Below are 17,591 nucleotides of genomic sequence, written 5' to 3' on the forward strand. Positions count from 1 at the left end.
GTCCCGCTGGATGGCAGCACAGCCTTCTGGTGTGCCAGCCACTCCTCCCAGCTTAGTGTCATCAGCAAACTTGCTGATAGTACACTCTATTCCCTCGTCTAAATCGTTAATGAATATATTGAACAAATATTGGCCCTCAGTCGGTGTTGGGCATAGCATCAGGAGTTCAATAGTAGGCAATAAGAGGGCACATGGATGGAATATATTTGTGTTTATATATTTATATACATTTATATATACATACATATACGTATATGCATGTATGCTGCTTGAAAAATAATCAGCCCAGCAACACCTATTGAGATTACTTACTTACTGTAAGAGAAAAAAAGAATGTGATTCTAAAATATGGATGAATACAAAAAATACATGCAACAACTTCTACATGAAGTGGGCTCACCCAGAGGACAAGTGCAAGGAACCTGGTAATAACCAGGAGCTGAAATGAATTTCTTCAGTGTCATGGCACACCAGGTTTTGAAACTGTTTATCTAGAGGCTGGGAGTGCAGAAGTGACTTTATAAACTGTGATGGACAACAGCTCTGTATTTATTCTATGTTTCCGTATTCCTTTAAAAAGGGACAAACTCAGTTTTATGGAGACCTCTAAAAAAGTGGACTTTTGTTGTCGTCTGGAAGGAATTGAATAAAGTCAGAGAGGAAGTCTTTGGGACTGCAGATTTTGAGACAGAGCTAATGCAAGGAGGTGGAAGTTTGCAGCACAAAAAGAAACTGCCGAGAGAACAGATGGCAGCCAGGAAGATCTCAGAACTGACAGCAGGGACTTTGTGCAGACCAGTGGAAGCTGAAGTTTTAGTTGGCTTGGTATTCTTTTTTTCTTTTGAATCTTCTTTTTATTTGTAATTTCTAATATTAATTGTATTTAGTGCTCCATTTTGCTACTTGATCTTCTTGAGGATCTCACTAGAAGGAAGAAGTCAAGACTGATTCACCCCACAATTCCAGCTGACCTCAGTTTAATCAGCTCATTCCTTAAGAATTTTCATGGACTGGTGATTTCCAAGAAAACTTCCTGTCTCTCTTAACCATCTTTCTAAACGTGTACTTGTGTCAAGAACCAGCAGTATCTTTGCCCCTGTCCCTGTTCTTGCCTTACTTAGTATGACAGTATCTATGTAGTATAATATAAAGAAAGCCTCGGAAATATTCAGGACAAATTACTTTGGCTACTTGAAAGCAGGGAAGCAAAAATATTTGCAATAAGACAATGATGTGCCTGTCCATGGTGACATGATTCACTCTGTTTTGGATGAAAGGATATAAGATTCCAGGATGCCAAGTGACTTGCAGAACAGCTAATAAAAATATTAAGAAACTTTCAATTCTTGAGGCACTATTGTCCTTACACTGATCATTGCTCAAGAAATCTAGTAAATAATTTTGCACAGGAACATGATATCTTTTAATCCTAAAGTTTAAAAATCCGAAAAATCAAATGTGGTCATTAGGTGTGAAGAGAGGACATAAACCATATGGTAATACAATATTAAATCTTTTCCAGTCATGGGTGTTTCAATTTTACTTTAAAAATCAACACCCATTGACTGAAGACAAAAAACCCTCACTATTCTTTCCCAGGTTAGAAAATGATTACAGAAGATCAGGTTTAGAAGGATAAAAGGGAACACAGGTCTTTCAGGACAGCCTGTTCTCTGACCCATGGCATAAAATGTCAGTATAATGAAATTATTTTCCCTTGCGAAATATTTTGATACTAGGTATGAAAAAAAAAAACAATTCGAAGTGCACATCGAGGGTTTAATTATTACACAGTTTTTCTTAAGAAGTAATAGCATAACAGTCTTGCTCTAGGGACTAGGATAGAGCTGAAAGCAAGAAAAGAAGAATATTAGAGCTTGTAGTTTTCTAATACTTTATGCAATTTATTTATTTTATGGTTAGGTGTATGGCTTTCTGTCACAGAGAAAAAGCAATCCAGTAGTTATCAGTAGCCTTAGGGCTATCAGAGTGCACACCATCTATTACAGAGCAGTCAAAGTGACAAGAAACTGGTAGTCTGCCAGAGGCGGAAAGGGAAGGGAAGGAAAGGGAAGGGAAGGGAAGGAAAGGGAAGGGAAGGGAAGGAAAGGAAAGGGAAGGGAAGGGAAGGGAAGGGAAGGGAAGGGAAGGGAAGGGAAGGGAAGGGAAGGGAAGGGAAGGGAAGGGAAGGGAAGGGAAGGGAAGGGAAGGGAAGGGAAGGGAAGGGAAGGGAAGGAAAGGAAAGGAAAGGAAAGGAAAGGAAAGGAAAGGAAAGGAAAGGAAAGGAAAGGAAAGGAAAGGAAAGGAAAGGAAAGGAAAGGAAAGGAAAGGAAAGGAAAGGAAAGGAAAGGAAAGGAAAGGAAAGGAAAGGAAAGGAAAGGAAAGGAAAGGAAAGGAAAGGAAAGGAAAGGAAAGGAAAGGAAAGGAAAGAAGGAGACACTGAGAAGACAGTGAATTAAACAACATATGAGGGGAGAAAAAATGGCAGAGGGGTTAATGTAAATTGAGCACAGTGACGGAAATGAAGTCAAGGGGCTAAATAGCGGGTTCACCACCAAAAAGTACAATAGCAAGCTAAACAACAAAATGTAACCTGGTGATTAGAAACCAAGAGATTTTGTGCCACCTAAAAGGTTTGGGAAGGGATCCACCTTTGGATATGGATAGTCAGCTAAAGAAACGTTATTTTAAATAGTCAGTCACCTACATTGGGCAGAGCCAAACACAAAAAGAAAGATAATAAAAAACATGTGAGGCATCAGCAACTCCTAGACAAGTTCTACCACACAGGCATAACTGGTTCTTGCCTAGGGCAGAAAATATTAAGGGCAGCAAATTGTTTAGTGACCCTTTATTGTGCCAGTGGAGGTTCACTTGCATGAACATTTTCCAGATTGCCTGTGGCAGCAAAAACTCTAAGGCAGGTTCTGCTAGTTTCATACAGATAACAACAGTAAAAAGCAGAAATTAGGTTTTCTTAAATGAGGGAAAAAATGCTGAACTGACTCAGAAAAACTAGAAATGAGAATAATGGGAATTATTCCCCGAAGTTCCTTTTGTATTTTACAGCTGTAGTTCCCACTGTATATGTACATGTGTATGTATGTGTGTGCATGACTCTGTTTTTGGTTTGGGCTGTTGGTTATTTTTTTTTTTTCCCAAAAGCTATTCTGATGCCAGATACTCTTGTTTCTGGAAAGGCTCACACTTGTCCAAGTCCTCTGTCCTCTGATAAGTGCAGTTATCCTTGATACTTACAGATCCTTCAGTGACCTTGGAATCAGATCAATCTGGGCTGAATTAAATCATTTATCTTCTTGCATCACACTCTGAAGTGTTTAAAAAAAATCTCAAACTGTTTTTTTTTTTGTTGTTGTTGTTTGTTTGTTTGTTTTCCAATTGCTGCCCCTTTGGAATTTTTATATACAATGGTTATGTCCAGAAAGGTTTTGACTTCTAGGTTTTTCCTATGTTCCATATTCCATATTTTCATAGTTGCCTATGAGAAATTACCCTTCATTTTTTAAAATGAGTTTCTGGTTTTCGATTTCCATGTTTGTTACTGTCGCATTTCATTTTCTTCCAAGTTCAATGTAAGAGCTTTTGCATTATTTTAGGTCATAGACAGAATTTCTGACTTTCTGAAATAGACGAGTTTGTTGATGATCATTACAATAATTTAAAGTTACAATCTCATAAATTATAGAAAAAACTCAATACTAATTTTTTTTTTCTCTTACTCCTACTTGGTCTTTAACAGAAATGAACTAACCAGGAATTCACAAAGGCATCTGTTGTGATCACGTTTGCCAAATGACAGCTACTTAGATCATATTCATCAAACAGTTTTTCCTCACTAAGTCTTTGGGGTTTTTAAGTAATTACAACTTTAGACCACATCCACTTTTCTGTCCAGTACTATGGTTTGTACAATTAAGTAAATATGAAAGATAATCACTTAAAAAGAAATTACAAAATATTATTTTGAGAAAGAAATTGGAAGAAATAGCAGGTCTATCTTTCATTGAAATTGTCAGTTTGATGCACAAAGTGAAAGAAAATGCTTCAGTGCTCCAACGATGACCTGACCTCAAAAATTATTTCTTTGAACTGTGAGCACTGCCTTCCTCTTTTTATTCTACACTGAAGAGAAAAACAAATGAGGTTAATGTTTGAATACTTAACTAATGTATGTTTAATGCTGATAAATTAAATAAACACACAAAATTTAACCTATTTTATGATGCTCTTCACATTTCTGTTCTCTTCAGAAAAAGAGCAGTTCTTTCTTTCTTTACAGAAGGTTGATCTGCTTTAGTGCAGATGTTTTCTAAATAATGAAATAATAGAATTTTCAATACTCAGAGATGCAGGGAGAACCATTAACAAAACCTCTACGCTGGACTTCAGGAGGGCAGATTTTTGCCTATTCAGAAGTCTAGTTCAGAGCATACCCTGGGAAACAATACTTAAAAACAAGGGGGCCCAGGAGGCTTGGACATGCTTCAGGCAGGTGGTTTTGAGTGCACAGGAACAGGCTATACCAGTGTGCCAAAAGGCTAGCCGGCGGGGAAGACAACCGGTTTGGCTAAACAGGGAGATTTTGAATGAAATCAGAAATAAAAAGAGACTTTACCGACTGTGGAAAAAAGGGCTGGCTACTTATGAAGAATTCATGGAAATAGCTAGATCATGCAGAAAAAAAGATCAGGGAAACAAAAGTGCAATTTGAAGTTAACTTGGCCAATTCTGTCAGGGATAATAAAAAGTCCTTCTTCAAATATGTTAATAACAAAAGGAGGGGCAAGGAAAACCTCCATTCTCTGTTGGACTCTGAAGGAAATATAGTTAACAAAGATGAGGAGAAAGCTGAGGTACTTAATACCTACTTTGCCTCAGTTTTTACCAGTAAGACAGGTGGCCCTCAGGACAACTCATCTCTGGAGATGGTTGGCAGAGATAGGAAGCCAAATAGGCCCCTTGTATTCCAGGAGGAAATAGTTGGTGATTTACTGAGCCATCTGGATCCTCACAAGTCTATGGGACCAGATGGGATCCATCCTAGGGTGATGAGGGAGCTAGCAGAAGAACTTGCCAAGCCGCTCTCCATCATCTTCCAACAGTCCTGGCTCACTGGGGAGGTGCCATATGATTGGAAATTGGCCAATGTTACCCCAGTCCACAAAAAGGGCTGCAGAGCTGACCCTGGCAACTACAGGCCTGTCAGCCTGACCTTGGTGCCTGGCAGGGTTATGGAGCAGATCATCCTGAATGGAATCACACAGCACCTTCAGGATGGACAAGGGATCAGACCCAGCCAGCATGGGTTTAGGAGGGGCAGGTCCTGTCTGACCAACCTGATCTCCTTTTATGATCAGGTGACTCACCTGGTGGATGAGGGGAAAGCTGTGGATGTGGTCTATCTGGACTTCAGCAAGGCCTTTGACACTGTCTCCCATAATATACTCTTGCAAAAGCTGGTAGCCCATGGCTTGGACAAGTGTACTCTACGCTGGGTTAAGAACTGGCTGGAGGGCCGGGCCCAGAGAGTACTGGTGAATGGGGCTGCATCCAGCTGGCGGCCAGTCACTAGTGGTGTTCCCCAGGGGTCAGTGTTGGGTCCAGTCCTGTTTAACATCTTTATTGATGATTTAGATGAGGGGATTGAGACCATCATCAGCAAATTTGCTGATGACACCAAGTTGGGAGGGAGTGTTGACCTGCTGGAAGGCAGGAGGGCTCTGCAGGGGGATCTGGATAGACTGGAAAAATGGGCTGATTCCAATGGGATGAAGTTCAATAAGGCCAAATGCCGGGTGCTGCACTTTGGTCACAACAACCCCCTGCAGCGCTACAGGCTGGGCGCAGAGTGGCTGGAGAGCAGTCAGACAGAAAGGGACCTGGGGGTACTAATTGACAGGAAGCTCAACATGAGCCAACAGTGTGCCCAGGTGGCCAAGAAGGCCAGTGGTATCCTATCCTGTATCAAAAACAGCGTGGTCAGCAGGACAAGGGAAGTGATCCTTCCCCTGTACTCTGCATTGGTGAGGCCACACCTGGAGTATTGTGTTCAGTTCTGGGCCCCTCAGTTCAGGAAAGACATTGAAGTGCTGGAGCGGGTCCAGAGAAGAGCAACACGACTGGTGAAGGGACTTGAACATAAGACCTATGAGGAGAGGCTGAGGGAGCTGGGGTTGTTTAGTCTAGAGAAGAGGAGGCTTAGAGGTGACCTCATCACTCTCTATAACTACCTGAAGGGAAGTTATAGCCAGGTGGGGATTGGTCTCTTCTCCCAGGCAGTTAGCAATAGGACAAGGGGGCATGGGCTTAAACTCTACCAGGGGAAATTTAGGCTGGATATTAGAAAGAAATTCTTTACAGAGAGAGTGGTCAGGCATTGGAATGGCCTGCCCAGGGAGGTAGTGGACTCGCTGTCCCTAGAGGTTTTTAAACTGAGATTGGACATGGCACTTAGTGCCATGATCTAGTAAACGGACTAGAGTTGGACCAAGGGTTGAACTCGATGATCTCTGAGTTCTTTTCCAACCCAGTCGATTCTGTGATTCTGTGATTCTGTGATATTATTTTTGTAGGTATCAATAAGCATAAGGTGTTAATGTTTATTGTCATGATAAGAAAAAGAGAACTTTTTTTTCCCCATCCATCACATCTACTGTGACATAGTTGTGTTTCATCATACAAGAAGAAGGGTTTTCTCAGAGTAAGAGAAAGCATCTGGAATTTGTCTTCTGTGCTATAAATATGTATGACTCTTTTACACATTTTTATGAGAGAAGAATTAATTTTAATACATTTTTTCCCTCCTTCTTTGAGATCTTGACCATTGGAAAATACTTGTCAGCGATCAATTAGAGTTTATTTCACTTTGTCCTATTCAAGGAACAGCTTGTAATACTTGTAATCAGAAATTATATCAAAGATCCTATCACAGGTGCTGTTAACAATTTTTATGAGTGTATAACATCCTGGGGACTTGTTGAAATAGTGCTGGGTTTTGAGAAAACAATTCCAATAACATGCACCCGGGCTAGGCCCCCCGCCAAACAAGCTGGAGTGATTCTGCTGACTCAAGGAGGTAGAATATTGTTGGAGATTGTAAGCTGAATTTGCAAAAGTTCTCTGCTTTGGCTGCTTTTATGAAAGCAAGTGAGAATGTCTCTGTTAACATCTGTGTAACTAGGCTAATAGTCCCTTGGTTGAGAAGCATAACACAAAATGTGACGGTTAACAAGCAAAGATACAGGCCAAACCAAGATAATTTATCTGAAAACACAAAGTAATCTTCACAAATATGTAAAGCTTTAAAAATCAGATATAAAATATGCCCTTCCTGGAATTCATGTGCCTTGAAATGATTTCAAGAAAAAAGAGAAAGGAAAAACTAAAATGAAAATCCAAACTGATGTCACAAAAAACACAAATAAAGAACACACCAATCATCATCAACAGTGAGATCTACATACAAATTTTCAGTTATTCATCAAGATAACAGGCAACTAGACATAGGGCAGCATTCTGAGTAGCTGCAGATTGGGAATATAGCTATGGCTTACTTCTAATAACATCTGTCTCCTTGGGAACTTATAAAAAAGTAACAACTTCAAGCAGAATGTCAGTTCTAGTAGAAGGAGGTCTAACTAAACAGAGAGAATAACAGCTTTAAGCCACCACTGCTGCTCTTTGATTATAAAGAAATGTCATATGGAATTTGAAGCAATTTTGAGTAGATCCTCTGTTCTGCAGGTCAAAAGCCATATCTCTACTTAGGTAACAAACCAGAATTGTATTTCTCACAAAGACTGAAAGATGAATGTTATCACTACTCTGTACATCTTATTGAATTAGTTTAATACCACTTTATCAGCAATTGTTCTCGTGTGCAACATTTAAATTCTCATGTGATAATAGATTAATATTTTTGATGGTTTTGATTAAGGGTCTGATTAGGAGTGGCTGAGGGAACTGGGGTTGTTTAGCCTGGAGGAAAGGAGGCTGAGGGAAGACCTTGTTGCTCCCTACACCTGCCTGAAAGGACGTTGTAGCACAGAAGGTGTTGATCTCTTTTCCCAAGTAGCAAGTGATAGGATGAGAGGAAGTGGCCTTAAGTTGTGCCAGGGGAGGTTTAGATTAGATATTAGGAAACATTTCTTCATGGAATCATTAGAACAGGCTGCCCAAGCAAGTGGTGAAGTGTCCATCCCTGGAGGTGTTTAAAAGACGTGTAAGTGGGGCATGATTTAGAGGTGGACTTGACAGTGCTAGGTAAATGGTTGGACTTGATGATCTCAAAGGTCTTTTCCAATCAAAATAATTCTATGATTTCCCTTTCTGCCTTGATAAACTGCAAGCCCAACTCACTGCACTCAAACTCTTCCATGTCCTCGCTTCCTTGGGTGAAAATTCACTTTTAGATTATACAAAATCAAGGTATGAAATCCACAGACAGTCTTAATTGATAATAGTGTAAATGTAAGTTTTTACAGATGCTTTTTGTTTTTCAAGCAGTAACCTGTTCTGATTTGTGTATCTAAAAAGCCCAAAAAGATGAATTAACAAACTTATGTAATATTCATAACTGCTACACACTTCAGAGTGTTTCTGACTTACTCCAGGTTAAACCTTTGGCATGTGAAAACTTAAAGGAACACAAATCTTTGGGTAGCCTCATGAAATTGAAAATATTTGCCATTAGACAAGAGGGCTGAAGAAGAAAACTTCTTCTCTACATAGAACTATTCCATGATGGGTATATACTGTTAATGTACCTGTAAAACCTTCAGCAAAGTAAAAGCACTCCAGAAATCAGTGATGCTTTTGGATTATTTACCTGGTAAAAGCATTATTGTCCCTAAAAATCACTTTTGCTACTATCCTAGCAATACATCTCTTTACATCTTAATTTTGTTTAGCAAACAAAATGGTTCACTGTCATTGTAACCTCATCAACAACAGGAATTTTTTTTTTCATTAAATGTCAAAACAGATTTTCACTTAATACCAGCCTGTTATGCCTTTCACAGTTATTTGTAAAAAACCTGCATTTTTGCTGTCTAATGTAATTACAGCATATTTTCCTTTTCCTTTTGTTTGGTTCAGGTTTTTAATTTTATTAAGTTTTGACCCAGTTGAGCTTGTACCCCCTGACATCTAGATTTGTTTTGGAATAATGGTATACTTGCACACAAACCTGAGTATTAGGTGACTGTCATAAAGACCATACATCTACTACAGACACAGTCTCAACCAGTAATTCTGTGACTGATCACTGCATAGCTTCTTTGAATTTGAAAAAGAACCTAAGCTTTTTATTGAAGATATTGTACAGTTGTGTTCAAAGACCACATCAGAAAATACATATGATATTCCAGGAACTCAGGAAGAAAAAGCTGACAGAAGCTCTGGGCAAAAAACTTGGCTGTGAGGAGCTGACTCACATTAGAAGCAATGCTGCTTTTCTGGTGCTCACTTTTATTCTAGCCTTGTTCAGCTTCAGAAGGTAACAAATCTTTCTGGATTCCTTACATCTGTCACAAGAAAAAGTATTGTGCACCTCTCAGCTCTTCCAGTGAATAATTTATTAAATTTCCCTGTTCAATTTAATTGTCTTTTGCTCTTTACCAAAGTGCTGTGACTACAAATTCAGTCAAACCTTTTCCCATTTGTAACGGTAAACAGAGACACTACTTTTCTTCTTAGTAATAAGACTATAATTTAGTCAAACCTTTTAAAGAAAAGCTTAACTGAGCTCCTGGGGAGGATAAAGATGAATCAGCTCCAAAAAAGCACCTAAATGGATTTTGGGTACTTTCAAAAGGTGGTTTTAAAACCCCCATCCCAGTAGCTAGCACACTTTGGAGACACACAAATCTGTTTGGGGTCATAAGTTTTATCTTATAGTTCTCAGATACTTCATATTTTATCTTTTTGTCACTTGTGAAGAAAGAAATTCTCCTCCAGGTTGAACTATCTCTTGTGTCAGCCTGAGTCATATTTAGAAATTCTTGAATTAGGAGAGCACACGCTTCTCAGAGCATGCCTGTGTAAGCCTAGATGTGTGAACTCTTAATGAAGTATGGGCTAGGATGCTTTGGAAGTGAGAGATACGTATTAGGTCCTTGTCGAGGTCTCTTGAACGAATACTCAGATTCATGGAGGAAAAAGTAAGAGACAGTAACATCACTACCTCTGAAAAGAATTACTTTAGTTTTTGAAATAAAAGTAATTGTCATTTGAGGTTGGAAAGAAATGCCTCTCTGTGTACAGGATGTTGGTAGGTCAGTATTTCTTTCAGGTCAAGAGTAGGTACCAGTCTGATGATAAAACTTGTTCTTTTGTATTCCTTTTTAAAGCACCTATTTTATATATACGTATATATATTTCTATAATATAAATAGATGAGGTAGCAAATTTGGCTTTTGAATTTAAAAACCAGGAAATTATTTAAATCTAACACCTTTCAACAGATTATGTGCTACTCCCATAGGCCATTCTCAGTTGATCTCCAGAGATCCCTAAGTGGTTCTACTACTACATCTGTAAATTTGAAGTTAAGAATATGTTCCTTTATGAGGTGTATTCTTTTTATAATTACATTGTTTTAGTTTCTTTAAACAAAGAATTTTAGAACAAAATCTTACCATGTTTCTACATGTGCTTATATTTAAGTTCCAGGGATCTACTCATACTTCAAAAAATAAACACAAGTCATTCCAAATTTAGGTCTCTGTTGCTTCACATTAATATATATTAATACCATAAAACTATCTTTCCCCATAGGAATTTAGACAATAACTTTCATATCATTCTTGATAGCTTGTGGATAAATTAGGCAATTAATATCAAATATATGTACATTTTATAAAGCAGTTTTCTTGCAAAAACTTAGCACTTTTGTCATTAGTCAAGAGAAAATGGATTCCTGAGGGAAAGAAAAAAACAAAGATAACTGGAGTGAAAGGCTAGGTTTAATGAGTACTTTATTTCAGCTGCTGCAAACTTGCAAGCAGTTACAAATATTTACAACTCTTAATTTTGGGAATGGTGCATAAAACTAAACCTACTGAGAACATTTCTGGGTGTGAGTTCTTGCAGCTTTTCATAGCTTCAAAATAGCTGCTAGAAAGTTGCCCTAAAGACTCATTCTAAGCTTTCTCAGAAGTGTATACAATTATCCTGTACAGAACCTTAATCCATGAGACAGTGGTAGCTCTAATGCTTTTCATCTGGTAGGGATTTCAACAGAAAAAATTTACAGTGGATGTGTGCCTGTGTGTGTGTTTGCATGTATGTAGCACAGAGAAGTCTTAAAGGAAAAATATTGCCCTTAACAGCATATAGGTTATTGATTATAAAGACAATACTAACAAGACTGGAATACTGTAATATGTTGGAAAACAGAAAAATAGATAACTATTATTTTTCTGTTTTCTCCTCTATACCTCATTTTGGCTTAGCCTGAATTGCTAGATGTCCCTTCCTGATATCTTGGCCATAGCCAGAAAATTCCTGAATGAGGTCCACTGTGTGTAGTGGTTTAACCCCAGCTGGAAACTGAGCACCAGACAAACACTTGTTCACTTTGACCCAGTGGGATGGGGGAAAGAATCAGAAGAACAAAAGTGAGGAAACTCATGAAATAAAGACAGTTTAAGAGGTAACATAAAAGCTGCACACGCAAGCAAAGCAAAACAAAGGATTCATTCATTACTTCCCATCAGTTGGCAGGTGTTCAGCCATCTCCAAGAAAGCAGGACTCCAACAGGTGTAACAGTCACTTGAGATGACAAATGCCATCACTCCGAAAGTCCCATTGTTCCTTCTTCTTCCCTCAAAATGTATACCAAGCATGATGTCATATGGTATGTAATATCTCTTTGGCCAGTTTGGGTCACTTGTCCTGTCTGTGCTCCCCGCCCAGATTCTTGAGCAGCTGGCACAACATGAGAAACTGAAAAGTTCTTCACTACTTAGCAGCTATAATACTAAAACATCAGTGTATTATCAACATTATTCTCATTCTAAATCCAAAACACAGCACTGTACCGGGTACTAGGAAGAAAATTATCTCACCTGAAATCAGAACACTGCAAAGACACACAAATGCAAGAACTTTACTATGCATTTACTAAACCTGATTTTCAAGACTAAAAAGCCCAGTTGCTCACATTCATCATCATAAGGAGAGCTGAAGTGTACAGTTTTATAATATGTGCACACCACTCAGCTCATGGACAAAATCACAGAACAGTTGGGATGCTGGGATCTTCTAACTGTCTTCTCCATACTATTTTTTATGTTCATCCTGAGTTGTCTCATGCCTCCCTCTCTGAATTTGGGTATAACCAGAACACTCCCTGAAAACCTTGTGAGTACAACTGTGTAAGATGTTTATGGACTTAATGAGAACATGTGCACTCTCTGTCCTTAGTAGAGGGGAAATAAGGCTTAAAGAGTTACAAAAGTGTGTGGACGGAGGTGAATCTCACTATTCCCAAGGTAAGAGTTACCCCAGTATGAGAAAAGGAGAGGAAACATTAGACACAACAAAGGACATATCGCACAAACAACTTTTGGTAGCCTAATGGACAAATCAACTCTTATTGTAAACCGGTTGTAACCTTCCAGTGGCATGAGTATTTCTCCTCCCCAAGGAGCGTCCCAGCCACCAGTCTGCTGCTGCTCTGATGACAAGGCAAAGGAGAGGATTTGTCTCCTTATGAAGAAAAATTGTGCTTGTTGTTTTACGTGACATAGTTTCTCTCAATTATATTACCTGAAGTGCTCCAGAAGTGGAGGATGTATCATCTAAGGCCAAATATACGTTTTTATTCATAAATCTCTCCCAGAAAAAATAAGCCAAAGTGTTGAAAATGGGCCTACATAATTAAGAGCTGGAGTTTTCTACAGCTGAGCTTCTAAGTCATTTACATATCTTGGACAGTTTTCTATAGACCCTCTGTAAATTGCTGTCATTCTTTCAGATTCAACAGTGGTGATAGTCTATAACACTGGAAAATGTGACCCTATGTTTATAATGCCATAATTTTTATTGTATCTTTAAGTCATTATGTTTCCCTGATAAATTTTATCTTTCTATATTTTAAATGTCAAGTATTTCCATAGGATATAGTTATCAGCAAATGGTAGAATTAGGAGAAGAAGTTTACTTCACAGAATGGATGGATGAATTACAGACTTATGCAACATATTTTACATCTATACAATGGTGCCTTCACTCAGGTTATTGTACAGTCTTTACCTACTATAATTTTTCTCACCTGTCTAATCATTGTGATAAAAGCTTTGAGACCACATGGTCTACAAAACCTTGGTCAATGAAATATGTGGCAATTTCAAAGCTTCAATTCACTCCAGCTCAGTTTCCTCAAAACTCTTTCTTTCTTCCTTCCCTTAAATAATCAGAGCTATGAGATTTGGATAAGTGCAGTAAAATAACTGAGAAAGAGCAACACATTGATTAATGTAAATGTCTCTACTTTGCTTGGCTAATAATGGCTGCCTGCAATTTAGAGTACAAGAATTTGCATACTATGCTGAATTACTAAGATAGAATTGTGCTATCATTATGCAAATATAACTGCAAGAAAATGAGTGACTAAGAAATAAGTATACATAAAATAAGAAATACTAAGAAATAAGTATACATACTGCATACATACTGCAAGGGTGAATCATGTTAAAATGTAACAGCATTCCTGAATTCTGACTGGCTGAAACATTTCCAATTTTGAAGAAATAGTGCTAGGATAGTTAAAATATGCAGAAATATAAAACAGAGAGAGGAGGGGCAGAGCCTGGAAGAGCTTTCAGTGACTTTCTTAGAAGATAATTTTCTGTCAATATTCCTATTGAAAAACGAAGATAACATTTGTTCGCCTTATAAATATGTCTGGGCTCTTAAACCAGTAATGAGCTCTGAGACTCTTAAATTAAAGGAATAAGCTGGAAATTTTAGGTGTCAGCAATGATGATTACTATTAGGAATATGCCAAAAATATAGTTATTTCATTTATGCTTCTATTTAAATTCTTATCCAAGGAAAATTATGTTTTCATGATATTTGGAAATTATATTGAATTTTTAATATCGCTTGAACTTAAGTATATTTAATATGGATACAAATATAATGGAATGAGTCAAAATGTATCATAGAGATTAGGTTTTTCTTATTTTTTACTCATATCCCATTTAGAGTTAATTAAATGACATGTTAAAGTAAACATTCACTATGCATTCATGATATTGTAATTGTAAAGGGGACCCTGTTGATCTCAGATCAAATTGTGTGGTAACTATTGCTAAGATGATGTCAAACCTGTTATACATGATATAATGATGGGATCCAGGAAATGGATAATTGCATTGATTTCTTCTGTATGAGATTTTCCTGACTGTTATGCAAAACTGTCATAGGATAAGTCTGCTGCCTGAGAATACATCAATAACATTGAACATTAATTAGACATTCAGCATGACGTTGCCTGGCATCAAGACTGCAGAACTTCAAGGAAGTTCTGTCTCTGGGAGCTTTTTCCCTGACCTACTTTCTTGTTTCAGCAGCAGAATGAATAATCAAGCTCATAACATCTCCTTGGATGTGTTAGCAAAAAGTAAAAGAAACTGTTTTAGAAAGTAGTAGAGAAACACTATGGTTTCTGCTGTTTACATAATTGTTTATATCCTATATTTTAAATCAGACTTGCTTTGTTTTTCAATTTTCTCTTTTCAAAATTGCAATAATGATTTCACTGCTAGGAGGTACAAAATATTTCAATTAATTTTTCTTTGCTAGGTTTGTTGTCCTACGCTGCACTCCACAAGGTTGTTCTCATACTTAATGTCTGCAGTTTCAGTTTACAAGGTCTTTGTTATAAAAGGATTTCCACTTCTGAAGACAGAGCATTGTCTGAGATCAGGCAAGATGGGTAGGAAAGGGATGGAAATCAGGAGAATCAAAGGTATGTGTACATGGCATAGCAACCATGAAATACCATCCATTGGATCACATTGCTGCTGTCAATTTCATGCCTACAGCAGGTCAAAACTGTCAAGTAAGCATTTTGCTGTCAACATGGCATTTTATTTTCCTGTTGCTTTCCAAGAGAAAACGACAGATCCAAACAAGACATTGCCATAAGCAGCACTCACAACTATTAAATGTTGGTGTGGTATGGTACCAAGAATACTTTTAAAAACAGCAAAAGAACATGGAGATATACTTACCAGTGACTCTTCCTCCAAAAGCTGTTGTACAAAATTCACGTAGTGATGCCAGGGTTTTAAACAGTTTTCTTGTTCAGCTGAGGAATTAAGAGTCAGAAATAATTAGCAAATTTATACTAATAGAGAGGAAAGTATCCATAGAGAATTTCCTTTGAAGTCATTTGAGCTACTCCAAGCTTGATTTTCTTCTCACTGTCCGTGAAATGAAAAGACACAGCCATATGCACAATGGTGAGAGAAATAATCAGCAATTTCAAAAAGGAAATGTGTAAGGACATCAGGTGAAAGTGAGAACAGGACCAGATTGTAAGAAAGAAGCTAGAGGAGACAGATGTTGAACATGGGAGGTTTAATTCCTCATCACATGTCTGTCTGGTCTATGCTGTTGGACAGAGTAAATTATATGAAATAGACATCATATGAAACATGGTACTTCATATGTTAATTTCCTATTCCAGAGCTTTGCGATAGCCAACAATGCAATTATAACATTAAAAGACTTTAAAAAAGAGTCTTATGCTAAAACATCTCTCCACATTTTTCTTACTTAGAGGAATATTACATAAATAATTTACCCACAAACACTGAAAGATATTGCTGTTTTAATCTGCTTTCCATACACTCAGAAACAATGCCAGCTGCAGACATCTTTACAGATGCAATTGTGATATAGTGAAGTAAGCCAGCTTAAATTTTAAATGTTAATTGTTAGACTATATAACAATATAATGGTTCAGTTCTACAAGCTTTTTAAAGTTACTTCTTTTTTTTTTTTTTCATACCTACCTCCAGCTCACTATGAGTATTTTTTAATATCTGCAAGTAAAAATATGATAAATTAATAAATGAAAATCTTTTAAATTATCAAAACCAAAATCTAGGTCTGAAAGACTTATCTTTCATTTTTTTACTTCTTTGCTGACTTGTTTTTGTTGAGTTCAATTTTGAGCCAGTTCCCTCCTGCCTAATTTCTGATTTGGAAAGCACAGAGAAAGACTGTAAGAAGATGGCGTGTTTCAAAAAGACAGTACATTCTTCACATGTATTTGTCATTTCATTCTGTGAAATGGCTTTTAATGCATGTTGAATAATGTTAGTGCAATGAACCATGAATGATTTTCCTGAAACTGAGATAGTTTTTTCTGACAGTATGTCAGATTCATTTTGATACAAAAGAAGGAAAAGAAATTTTATTGTATTTTATTCTCAGATGTTTCATGACAGTATAGAAATATTTGGGAGAGAGTGGTCACAGGCATAATTCCTATTCCTTTTTTGATGAAAAGATGAAGTAATAACCACAGTAATTTAATAAATAATGCTATACAGTACTCTGATCTACATCTACATTAACAGTGACACGTAACATTATTTAGACAAAGAGGCTGAAGATTAGGGAACTGTACACAGTACCTAGGTTTAGCTAGAACAAAAAGGAAAAATAAATAGCAGAGAGAATTTCTTTTAGGACACTGAGCTGGGATAATGGCTCAGGAAATGTGAGAGTAGCCTTTTTCAATGCAGCATTGCTGTAAACAGCTTTGAAGACAGAAACATTGAGTTTCTGACAGTGAGATAACTGGAGAGTTTCTGTGCCATATTTTTTCGAGCTGCAAGTCAGAGAACAGAAGCCTTCAAATAGGTGTTGCTTGAGTGAAAGGGATGTTTTGTGTTAGCATTTTCATGAAATTAAAGTTTGCCACACAAGGCAAAATGTTATCAGTATCTTTCACAACCAGGATCACTCTTTCTTTGCCTACCACTATCCATCATGTCTTCTATCGATCATTCTTTCAGAAAAGAATAGAAACAGCAATGTAACATCCTACCTTACAACATCTAGGAGATAAACTCATGGCCTGATGGAATTAAAGCATAATTTAGGCCTAAATTCTGATGGAGACTCACTAGTTTGGTGGTGCATTCAGTTCATTCCTGTAAAAAAATGGATGCAAATTTTTGCTACTCTGAGTAGGTAGTATGTTTAACACAGAACAGAATTCAGACTATCTAACACTGAACACCCAACAGGCCAGTGGCACCTTACGAGAGGAAGATTCAGAGGACTTTGGTTAGAAAATTCTCCACTTAGGTTTCACATAACCTTAACTCATGGTATACATTCCAAGAAAAGGTAGAAAGTTTATGCAATAGATCAACAGATATTAAGAGGTCACCCTATCTGGATTCAAAAGAATGTGTTTCCATTGTTGCAACATCATTGATAGAGATTAGGTTATGTGATATTTATCAAATAATGCTTCAGTAATTCCACAGACTGAGAAAATTCCCAAAGGCTTAAATCATATTTAAAGTTTGTAGAATGG

General features: G+C 37.4%; 1 long non-coding RNA gene across 1 annotated transcript in view; it reads right to left on the bottom strand.

Moving 5' to 3' along the window:
* Nucleotides 1-17,378, bottom strand: part of LOC135578589 (uncharacterized) — a 38,711-nt gene extending 21,333 nt beyond the window's left edge. The window contains exon 1 of the long non-coding RNA XR_010470411.1: nucleotides 15,265-17,378. This is a non-coding gene — a long non-coding RNA (uncharacterized LOC135578589). The remainder of the gene's footprint in view (nucleotides 1-15,264) is intronic.
* Between the last annotated feature and the right edge of the window lie 213 nt (nucleotides 17,379-17,591).

This window comes from Columba livia, chromosome 2, assembly GCF_036013475.1.
Source record: "Columba livia isolate bColLiv1 breed racing homer chromosome 2, bColLiv1.pat.W.v2, whole genome shotgun sequence".
In the NCBI taxonomy this organism is placed as follows: domain Eukaryota; kingdom Metazoa; phylum Chordata; class Aves; order Columbiformes; family Columbidae; genus Columba; species Columba livia.